This window comes from Oncorhynchus gorbuscha, linkage group LG13 (genome assembly GCF_021184085.1).
Source record: "Oncorhynchus gorbuscha isolate QuinsamMale2020 ecotype Even-year linkage group LG13, OgorEven_v1.0, whole genome shotgun sequence".
Lineage (NCBI taxonomy): Eukaryota > Metazoa > Chordata > Actinopteri > Salmoniformes > Salmonidae > Oncorhynchus > Oncorhynchus gorbuscha.
Window position 1 is genome coordinate 66,241,862 of NC_060185.1, and position 11,857 is coordinate 66,253,718.

At 42.0% G+C, this 11,857-nt stretch overlaps 1 long non-coding RNA gene across 1 annotated transcript in view; it reads right to left on the reverse strand.

The window, feature by feature from the left end:
- Positions 1-11,527, reverse strand: part of LOC123993353 — an 80,482-nt gene extending 68,955 nt beyond the window's left edge. The window contains exon 1 of the long non-coding RNA XR_006831440.1: positions 11,297-11,527. This is a non-coding gene — a long non-coding RNA (uncharacterized LOC123993353). The remainder of the gene's footprint in view (positions 1-11,296) is intronic.
- Positions 11,528-11,857: the final 330 nt, after the last annotated feature.

Genomic DNA, 11,857 nt, shown 5'->3' on the forward strand with positions numbered 1-11,857 from the left:
TCAGGACAGACAATGTGCTGGCGCGGAGCTGCAAGGCGCATGAAAAACATAATATCCCCACTGAAATAAATATATTAGACATGGCCGTTTATGCGTTTATCATTTTTAAATAAAGACTTTTGGCTGATTTAAACCCCCCAAATTGAATAGAGAGGTGTATCTGTGGTATTTAACTAGCCTTATCAATATCACTGTAAATAAATCATTGTGGTGCTGGCTATAAGGGTTTGTTGCTTGGCATACAATGACGGAGAAAATAACTGTGTTATAAATGTGAAACTGATTCGCCAGTTCTCTATTTAATCCATAAGGGAAAACTCTACATTTGGCCTGGGAAAATATGGATATCCCCTCAAACGGACTATAAACCATTGCATTAGATGTCCATTTAAACCCCACGGCCTCTGGAATCAATAATTTTTTTTTTGTTTCAGCTCAGTGACTGCGGACAAGGCCTTTGAGAAACAGTAATTCATAAAGAATGGGTTTTCAATTACAACCACAATAGAGACTGTCTCATTAAGATTTGCATGATTTTTGGACCAGGAATGCAAATGAAGATGCAATTTACGTACGGTCTGCTGTTCCCATTGTGCCAGTGTGAACGGCTGCGTCCTAAAATAATATGCATGGGTCACTTCAAGGAAGGGCATTACAGTGGGATTATTACCCTAGTTTATTGTAAAAGTCATAACATTTGAACGAAGTCATGCTCCTGTAGATGTTTAGTGTTATTAACCGCATGCGTTGCTGCATATAGGCTACATTTTCATGTGTTTGATGTCTGGATGTAATGCAGGGCCATTTTAGCTTCTAATCACATTTCACCAGACATTACATAATGTGCCTATTGCATTGACAAATGACCACAACTTTGAATCCCCCAAATTAAAGATTTCTACAAAGTTAAATAACCAGGATACACACTCCGTATGTCTATGAATAAAACTAAAGGGCGTACATTATTGTTAATTAATTTATAACTGAATGTTAATTTACATTTAGCCGGCTGAGTTTCTCATTTCCATATTGTTGTACAGTATGTTTTCAGTCTGCTGTCTGTAGACCCTTTAAAAATGGCATAATGTGCCATGCATAATAGTCGATGGAACACCAAAGGTTATCACGAACTGTGTGCAGACAATATTCTTCAATTGTGCGTATAATTTTTTTACTAACGAGCAACAGCATCACTGCAGCAGACGAGAATTACTGTCTGTTTATTAATCCTAACGATATCACATCAGTTTGCGTCATGTGCGCGGCAACTTCTACGTCACTGTTGTAGCCAAGCATATCAAGCAGTAGCCGACAGTGAGCAGCCGTGATTAATTTGTGCACGGTTCATTTAGCTGGCATCTTTAAGCATTTATCTGTCACATTAGCAACATTTCGAAAAACAGTCTATGTCAAGGATTGTATGCCATCTATAAATACATATTTGGGAAATATGTGAGGGTCAATTTCCAAAAGAAAACAAAAGACTGTGTTCTCTCTCTCTCCCTCTAAAACAATATAATGCCCAAATTTTGTTAACACATTGCAGAGAACAGACAGATGGAACAACTCCTCAACATTTGGTCACTCCATAGGCTAAAGATACAAGAGATGCCTGTATGTATAGCATCACTGCTCCCAATGCATCACATAGTGGGTGTAAATGAGGGCTGGGGGAAGTGGGTTTCATGACTAAACAAGCTGTGTGATTGTGAACCAGAGGATGAGAGGCAGTGTGTGACTGTTAGGCCATCATGTCATTGAAAGCCATGTCCATGACCCAGTCAGTCATTAGATGGAGGGACTGTCCGTGACACCTTCAAAAATAAACAAAACCAACACTCAGAACATTACTAACTTCCCCTTTTCACAGAGGGCCAATGATCTTTAGTGGTGTTTCATATGTCTGTTGGAGCTAATGGAGAGAGGTGCATTTTTTCACTGCTGCAGAAGAGTCACTTGTTGTGTTTTCATTGCACCGGTGAGGCTCAGCTCTGAGGCATTATATTATGTCCAAATTGCACCTTGGGTAGTGGGTACGGCCCAGTGCATCACTGGGTCCAAGATTCCTGCCATCCAGGACCTCTAGAGGAAAAGAAGACTCCAGCCACACTAGACTGTTATCTGCTACTGCACGGCAAGTGGTACCGGAGCGTCAAATCTAGGTACAAGAGGCTTCTTAACAGCTTCTACCCCCGAGCCATAAGCCTGCTGAACAGCTGATCAAATGGCTACCTGGACAATTTGCAATGACCCCCCCCCCTTTTTTTTACACTGCTGCTATTCACTGTTTATTTTCTATGCATAGTCACTTTACCCATACCTACATGAACATATTACCCAAATTACCTCAACTAACCTGTACCCCCTGTATATGGCCTCATTATTATTTTATTGTTGCCCTTTTATTTTTTAAATTTGAGTTTATTTAGTCAATCGTTTTCTTAACTCCTATTTTTCTTAACTGCATTGTTGGTTAAAGGCTTGGAAGTAAGCGTTTCACGGTAAGCTCTACACCTGTTGCATTCGGCGCATGTGACAAATAAAATGTGATTTGATTTTGTTGGGCCCCTGGAATGTAACCCTCTCAATTGAGCTGAGATGCAAAGACAACATGCAACATGTTATGTCCCTCCTGTAGCGGTCTGTGAGGAATGCCTGAAATGGAGGCTTGTTTTTTTCCCCAGCAGCCCAAGCATGTCTTTGCTCATTGTGTTCCAGTGTGAGCAGGGCCGGGCCACGGCTGCTGACACACACAGTCCCTGGTGTAATCTCTTTAACCCACCACTGTCATCAGCAGACAAGGCGTGACCACCCAGCACTCTCTCTGCTCCATCTCAATTAGCCAATAGAGTGTCCTGAGGCTAGCCACTTCTGGGTTTGTGTCTTATTTGTTGTCGTATTCGTGGCTGCATACATAAATACATTTTCTCAGGCACACCCACAGACTCACATACTCACCTATACACGTGTGACACGCACGCACACCTGCACTGAGGAGCTACAACTCACTTCACCTTTGAGCTTCAACTCTCAGGTCTAAATGGACTGTAGCAATAGCTTCTTCCTCTCCGGAAAAGGTTATTTCAAATGAATATCCTGAACACTAAAGTGTAATGGGTTGTTTACTTGTGTTTTAGAAGAAATAAGTTGAATAGACTGAGTTTAGGAAATCATTTAGTCATTCCTGAAGTCCTTAAAGGTCCAATGCAGCCGTTTTTCCCTCAATATAATTTCTGGGTAACAATTAAGTACCTTACTGTTAAATGTTTAAAAAGGGTCCAAACTAAAATGGCCTCTTAGCAAAGGGACATTTCTCAAGCAAGAATTTTGCTAGAACTGCCTGGGAGTGGTTTGTGTGGGGAGGGGGTAACTGAAAATGAGCTTTTATTGGGAAAGAGGTTTGGAACTCTCCTTCTTATTGGTCTGTTAACTAATTTACCGCATGGTGATGTCACCATAGAAGGCAAAACACCATCCCACCAAAACAGGCTGAAATGTCAGGCAGTCTTTTTATACATATCTTAAACTAAAAGGGCATTATTATAATTTTCACAATTTCACAGCCTTATTCCAACCTCATAGTGTGGAAATATATATAAAATATGCATTTCATATAAGGGTTATTAACCAATGAAACTCAAAGTTATAATTAACATATGTCACACAAAAAGGGCATTAGGGAAGAAGCATTTAAAATGAACATACCATTTCTTTTTCTCCCTGAAGGTCATTTTTAAAACAATATTCCCTTATTTTTAGTATGGATGATTTAAAAAACAGCCATAAGAACACATTTGGTATATGGTGCATTAAATGAAGAATTACCTTGCATTATAAGATCACGACCATTGAAAGCTAATTTCGATTAAGTTTTAATTAAGCAGAACGTTTCTGTAAATATGCTCATTGCTTCTGAGCTAGTGAGTCAAGCCGGGGGTTCTAACAACCCAATGTTTTAGAATGAGGACCTAACATGACTACTTCCACGTTTGTTCAGAGCAGATTGTGTAGTTGACAATTTCCTCAATTGAAAAAAACCCTTTAGATTATAACCTGTTGTAATCTCTGTCATCTCAGTTGACCCTATGGGCAAATCATATCCAGCCATCTCTTCTCTGGACGAACTGTAGCCCTGTATCTGTGGTGGTCTATTAGTCTTGTGGATGCCTTCACTATATGTGTAATGTGGCGAATACTATACAGTCAGCACAGCTGAGACGGAGTGGTAAGTATAGTCAGAGCCATAGAGAGTGTATATGACTCTGGGTAAGTTAATGGCATTGTTCTAACCTAGGCTGCTGGCTTTATAACACAATACCCTGTCTGTCTGCAGGCTGATGATGACTCCTTGTTTAGTGATGTTGCCACCTGTAAAACACATTTTATGAACCACCTCTGTCTACTCTGCATTATCGTTTTAAAGGCTCCTATTGCCTGCTTCATGGTTAATTACAGCACTCATTATTTCCCATGTATCTTTTGAATCATTGGCATGTTCTACAGTTCTCCCAAAACAATAGAAACTTTCTCCTTTATTGTTTCGGGGGAAAGTGCTGAATCGTCACTTTCTTGCACGTGGCTGCTTTTTGTTTTAGCCATAATTGAGATACCACTAATCTAGCCTCTTAAAAAAAAGAAACAGTCTCTATGTCAAGCCTTCATTAGTTTAAGATAATATTGTGAGAATGCAAAATTAATTTGCAGAGTGTATGTTTAATGAATTAAATAAACCCAATGTTGTAATATGATTAATACCATGAAGTTGTTATCTGTATTTTCCCCAAAAATAAATGTGGAATAGGAATACCTTGTGCGTTAATTGCAGAAATGGATGCTTTTACAGTAGCCAACGTTGGCTGAGGTAATTACAAAATGTAATTTAACAAATCTTTAACAGAGAAACAAACAAGAATAAATTGATATATTAATCATTAGCGTTATTATGCCTAATCTATGCATAATTTGGGCGAAAATGACAAATCTCTGTTGCACGCCAAGCATTTGATAATGGAGATAGTGGCCATACATTTTGTCTCAGTCATGGTCTCATTAAAAAAGGGCACAATTTAATTAAGAGTTAGCCATCGCCCTCCAAATACATTAATTACCTTGAGCGTGACGAGATGATTTTGGGGGATTACTGATGATTTCATTACAGCCATTGTTCTGTGCGGAGCCCAAAGTAAGGTGTGGAAGTGGGCGTGTTGACAAGATAATGGATGGGCTGGCCTCAGAAGAGGGTGCTGCTGGTGGTCACCTTGTCTGTGGTAAGGAGGGATGAGCTTAGCTCAATTTGAGAGGTGAAACAGAGGATTGTGCTCCCTGCTGGACCTCCAGAGGTGGCAACATATCAACTCACGACTTAACCAGGGTCTATTTAAGCAATAAAGCCAGAGGCGTTGTGCTACATGGCCAATATACCACGGCTAAGGGCTGTTCTTATGCATGATGCAACGCATAGTGACTGGATGGAGCCCTTAGCTGTGCTATATTGGCCATATACCACAAACCCCCAAGGTGCCTTATTGCTGTTATAACTAGTTACCAACACAATTAGAACAGTAAACAAATAATTTTGCGTCATACTGTGATATATTTAAACAATAATGCTTGAGAGGTTGTGATATATGGCCGATATACCCGGGCTAAGGGCTGTTCTTAAGCACAACACAATGTGGAGTGCCTGGATACTACAGCCCTTAGCCATGGTATATTGGCCATACAGTGCATTCGGGAACTATTCAGATTTAGGTTACAGTCTTATTCTAAAATTGATTCAAATGTTTGCTTTTCCCTCATCAATGTATGCACTATACCCCATAATCACAAAGCAAAAACTTTTTTTTTTCTTCGAATTTTTGCAAATGTATTAAAATAAAAAACTGAAATGTGACATTTACATAAGTATTCAGACCCTTTTACTCAGTACTTTGTTGAAGCACCTTTGACAGCGATTACAGCCTCAAGTTTTCTTGAGTGAGAAGCTACAAGCTTGGTACACCTGTATTTGGGGAGCTTCTCCCATTCTTCTCTGCAGATCCTCTCAAACTCTGTCAGGTTGGATGGGGAGCACTGCTGCAAAGCTATTTTCAGGTCTCTCCAGAGATGTTCGATCGTGGTTCAAGTCCCGGGCTCTGGCTGGGCCACTCAAGGACATTCAGAGACTTGTCCCAAAGCCACTCCTGCTTTGTCTTGGCTGTGTGTTTAGGGTCGTTGTCCTGTTGGAAGGTGAACCTGAGGTCTGAGGTCCTGAGCGCTCTGGAGCAGAGTTTCATCAAGGATCTCTCTGTACTTTGCTCATTTCATCTTTGCCATCAATCCTGACTAGTCTCCCAGTCCTTGCCGCTGAAAAACATCCCCACAGCATGATGCTGCCACCACCATGCTTCACCGGTGGGATGGTGCCAGGTTTCCTCCAAACATGACGCTTGTCATTCAGGCCAAATAGTTCAATCGTGGTTTAATCAGACCAGATAATCTTGTTTCTCATGGTCTGAGAGTCTTTAGGTGCCTTTTGGCAAACTCCAAGCAGGCTGTCATGTGCCTTTTACAGAGGAGTGGCTTCCATCTGGCCACTCTACTGTAAAGACTGCAGAGATGGTTGTCCTCCTGGAAGGTTCTACCATCTCCACAGAGGAACTCTAGAGCTATATCAGTGTGACCATTGGGTTCTTGGTCATGTCCCGATTGCTCAGTTTGGCCAGGCGGCCAGCTCTATGAAGAGACTTGGTGGTTCCAAACTTCTTCAATTTAAGAATGATGGAGGCCACTGTGTTCTTGGGTACCTTCAATGCTGCAGAAATGTTTTAGTACCCTTCCCCAGATCTGTGCCTGGACACAATCCTATTTTTGAGCTCTACGGACAATTCCTTCAACCTCATGGCTTGGTTTTTGCTTTGACATGCACTGTCAACTGTGGGACCTTGTATAGACAGGTGTGTGCCTTTTCTAAATCATGTCCAATCAATTGAATTTACCACAGGTGGACTCCAATCAAGTTGTAGAAACATCAAGGATGATCAATTTAACAGGATGCACCCGGTGGCAATCTCTAATCTCATAGCAAAGGGTCTGAATACTTAAGTAAATCAGGTAATCATTTTTGAAATTTTTCATAAATTTGCAAAAATGTCTGAACACCTGTTTTCACTTTGTCATAATGGTATATTGTGTGTAGATTAGTGAGGATTTTCATTTATTTAATCCATTTTAGAATAAGGCTGTAGTGTAACAAAATGTGGAAAAAGTCAAGGGGTCTGAATACTTTCCTAAGGCGCTGTATATAACAAACCCCAAGGTGCCTTATTGCTATTATAAACTGGTTACCAATGTAATTAGAACGGTAAAAATACATGTTTTGTCATACCCGTGGAATATGGTCTACTATACAATGGCTGTCAGCCAGTCAGCATTCAGGGCTCGAACCACCCAGTTTATCATGTCTGATATACCACGGCTTTAAGCCAATCAGCATCCAGGACCCAAACTACAGAGTTTATAAAAACATTTGGTAACATGTACAACACAAGCAATAGCACATGAACGTGTGCATAGTCTACACCACAGGAGGTTGGTGGCACCTTAATTGGGGAGCACGGGCTCATGGTAATAGCTGGAGTGGAATAGGTGGACTAGTATCAAATACATCAAACATGGTTTCCATGTGTATGATGCCATTCCATTCGCGCCGTTCCAGATATTATTATGAGCTGTCCTCCCCTCAGCAGCCTCCTGTGGTCTACATATGCAGAAAACATCATCTGGAATGAGGACAAATGTTTTGAGGTGGTTTCAACATGGAACCTATATTAGAAAATACAGCTACCTCCTCAAAAAGACACTTCCCACCACACGAGCATTAAATAGAACTGACACCATTCTGGAAAATAAACAGACAGTATGGCATCACACTTACAGGACATTAGGTTGTGAACATTACTGACCGAGGGTAATATGCTTTTAGCTGTACTAACAATATAGGAATAGACTTAATAATGTATCTATGGTTCAGTCATGGAAGCTTTAATACTGATGGTTTGTCATGGTGCAGGTTGTGGCCTGTGTATACATTACGTTCAGAGAGCCGGTGCCTTTCACTTGTACAGGGGATAATTTTTTAAAAACATTTATTTTATTTTTTCTTTAACCTTTATTTAACGAGGCAAGTCAGTTAAGAAGAAATTCTTATTTACAATGACGGCCTACGCCGGCCAAACCCTAACGATGCTGGGAGAATTGTGCGCCACTACTAGGGTAGCCTAGTGGTTAGAGCGTTGGACTAGTAACCGGAAGGTTGCAAGTTGAAACCCCCGAGCTGACAAGGTACAAATCTGCCGTTCTGCCCCTGAACAGGCAGTTAACCCACTGTTCCTAGGCCGTCATTGACTTGTCTGGTTAAATAAAGGTTAAAAAAAAAAAGAAAATGGGACTCCCAATCACGGCCGGTTGTGATACAGCCTGGAATCAAACCAGGGTATGTAGTGACGCTTCTAGCACTGAGATGCAGTGCCTTAGACCACTGCACCACTCGGGAGCCCCAAAATTAAATGAAGGGGATCTCAGTCAGAATGACACACACAGTTGAAGTCAGAAGTTTACATACACTTAGGTTGGAGTCATTAAAACTTGTTTTTCAACCACTCCACACCTTTCTTGTTAACAAACTATAGTTTTGGCAAGTCGGTTAGGACATCTACTTTGTTCATGACAAGACATTTTTCCAACAATTGTTTACAGACAGATTATTTCACTTATAATTCACTGTATCACAATTCCAGTGGGTCAGAAGTTTACATACACTAAGTTGACTGTGCATTTAAACAGCTTGGAAAATTCCAGAAAATGGCTGTCATGGCTTTAGAAGCTTCTGATAGGCTAATGGACATCATTTGAGTCAATTGGAGGTGTACCTGTGGATGCATTTCAAGGACTACCTTCACACTCAGTGCCTCTTTGCTTGACATCATGGGAAAAACAAAAGAAATCAGCCAACGCCTCAGAAAAAAAATTGTAGACCTCCACAAGTCTGGTTCATCCTTGGTAGCAATTTCCAAATGCCTGAAGGTACCACGTTCATCAGTACAAACAATAGGAAGCAAGTATAAACACCATGGGACCACGCAGCCGTCATACCGCTCAGGAAGGAGACACGTTCTGTCTCCAAGAGATGAACGTACTTTGGTGCAAAAAGTGTAAATCAATCCCAGAACAACAGCAAATGACCTTGTGAAGATGCTGGAGGAAACAAGTACAAAAGTATCTATATCCACAGTAAAACGAGTCCTATATCGACATAACATGAAAGGCCGCTCAGCAAGGAAGAAGCCACTGCTCCAAAACCACCATAAAAAAGCCAGACTACGGTTTGCAACTGCACATGGGGACAAAGATGGTACTTTTTGGAGAAATGTCCTCTGGTCTGATGAAACAGAAATAGAACTGTTTGGCCATAATGACCATCGTTATGTTTGGAGGAAAAAGGGCGAGGCTTGCAAGCCAAAGAACACCACCCCAACCGTGAAGCTCTGGGGTGGCATCATCATGTTGTGGATAGAGGGAGGAAAATTATGTGGAGGAAATTCCTCCCATCATGAGGGAGGAAAATTACGTGGATATATTGAAATAACATCTCAAGACGTCAGTCAGGAAGTTAAAGCTTGGTCGCAAATGGGTCTTCCAAATGGACAATGACCCCAAGTATACTTCAAAAGTTGTGGCAAATGGATTAAGGACAACAAAGTCAAGGTATTGGAGTGGCCATCACAAAGCCTTGACCTCAGTCCTATTGAAGATTTGTGGGCAGAACAGTGAAAAGCGTGTATGAGCAAGGAGGCCTACAAACCTGACTCAGTTACACCAGGTCTGTCAGGAGGAATGGGCCAAAATTCACCCAACTTATTGTGGGAAGCTTGTGGAAGGCTACCTGAAACGTTTGGCCCAAGTTAAACAATTTAAAGGCAATGCTACCAAATACTAACTGAGTGTATGTAAACTTCTGACCCACTGGGAATGTCATGAATGAAATAGAAGCTAAAATAAATCATTCTCTACTATTATTCTGACATTTCACTTTCTTAAAATAAAGTAGTGATCGATCCTAACTGACCTAAAACAGGGAATTTGTACTAAGATCAAAGGAATTGTGAAAAACTGAGTTTAAATGTATTTGGCTAAGGTGTATGCAAACTTCCGACTTCAACTGTACTTTGCTCATACGACAGTGCTGACTTGAATCACAGTGCCCGCACGCAAGTGTCCCACAACAGGGGTGAGATGAGGACAGCTCAATGCCCCGGAGACTGACATGTCAATGGCAGATACAAGCTGCTGCTCCAGTGGAGAGGAGATGTCTCACAGACTCACTGCACTCCTCACTGACAGCAACGCATTGACACTTAGCTACCGCCAACTGGAGCGCTCTCACTTTAATATTTTATTTCTTTCACTCACTCACTCACTCACTCACTCACTCACTCACTCACTCACTCACTCACTCACTCACTCACTCACTCACTCACTCACTCACCCACTCAAAATACGGACGCACGTGCTTGTACAAACACATGATCAGCAGCATAAACGCACAAAGGTATTCAGGCATATGAAGGGAATAGTAAATCATGCCATGCATGACATAAACAGTTACGAGGGTTGTCTTTGGGGTGGTTTTGAAGTTTGATTTAGAGTCCTCTAAAACTGGTACCTATTGAATCCATGTGAGCTAGGCTAACGGAATTTGTGTATGAATACAATTCAGGTCATTGCAGTCAGCAAGCTGTATTGTGTCTGTATTTGTATTTATATATCACCAACTTGCCATTAGTTTGAGCTCTGATCTAAAGCAACACACCTGCTCTGAAAGCCATACTTATCACATTACCTCTTCTGTTGGCCGTGTCCACCATGTGACTTGAATTTTTGCCCTACAATTTTTACCAACTTTGTCACTCAATAGACACACAATACACAATGATGGCATCAGGACCAACAGATAATACCTTTACAGAGAATTAGATATCTGAAATTTTTGCCAGACAGGACGTGACAATGTTTCCATGATTTATCGTACAGTAAATGCATTCCTACTCGATGAATTTGCAAATAAAAACATTGTGAAACATGAAGGCCAAAAACGTGTTGCCCTTAGCTTTTCTGCCACCTCGGAACTACATAGACCTAGAGAGAACCGAACTCAGAGAACAGAACGGAGCGACACACACCAGCTCTCTCTACACCACCCTCCCACTTCCCTCCCTCACAACTCCCAACCACCACTAGCTCACGCACAGACACTCACCCAGCTCTGACTGGCCCCCGGGGCTCCTGCTCTCCGATCCCTGTGTGAGGTGTCACACCTTCAGGGGCTCCCAGACGACAGGGCCAGAGGCAGGGGGAGGGGAACCTGGGATGAGGATGGGTTCGCAGAGAGGACTGACGAGGGGGTGGCTTTCCCAGCCCCATGCAGACCCCAGCGGCTGGGCTGAGACAGGGACTAGAGAGGGACGGCTGCTCCTGCCTCCCTGATCCTGCCTGCAGCAGAGAGAGAGAGAGAGAGAGAGAGCCAGGCAAGCATCAGTGGTGTTGCGGTGCATGCCGCAGCCAAGCCCTCCCTGCTCTGGGACCCATCTCATTCAGCCAAGATTGCTTCATACAAAAGTTGACAATACACCAGTGAAAGCCATTGTTGATATTCAACATTTTTTAAATAGCTGAGCAGAATGGACAACATGGCAGGCCGTAAAACTTGGAAAGGGAAACTGACCTGGAGCTTCCCGGTTTGAAAAGGGCTGCCTTGGAGCGGGAGAAAGGAGAGGGTTTCTGTGGGAAAAGGGAGCACTGGTGTGAAAAGAGCACAAAA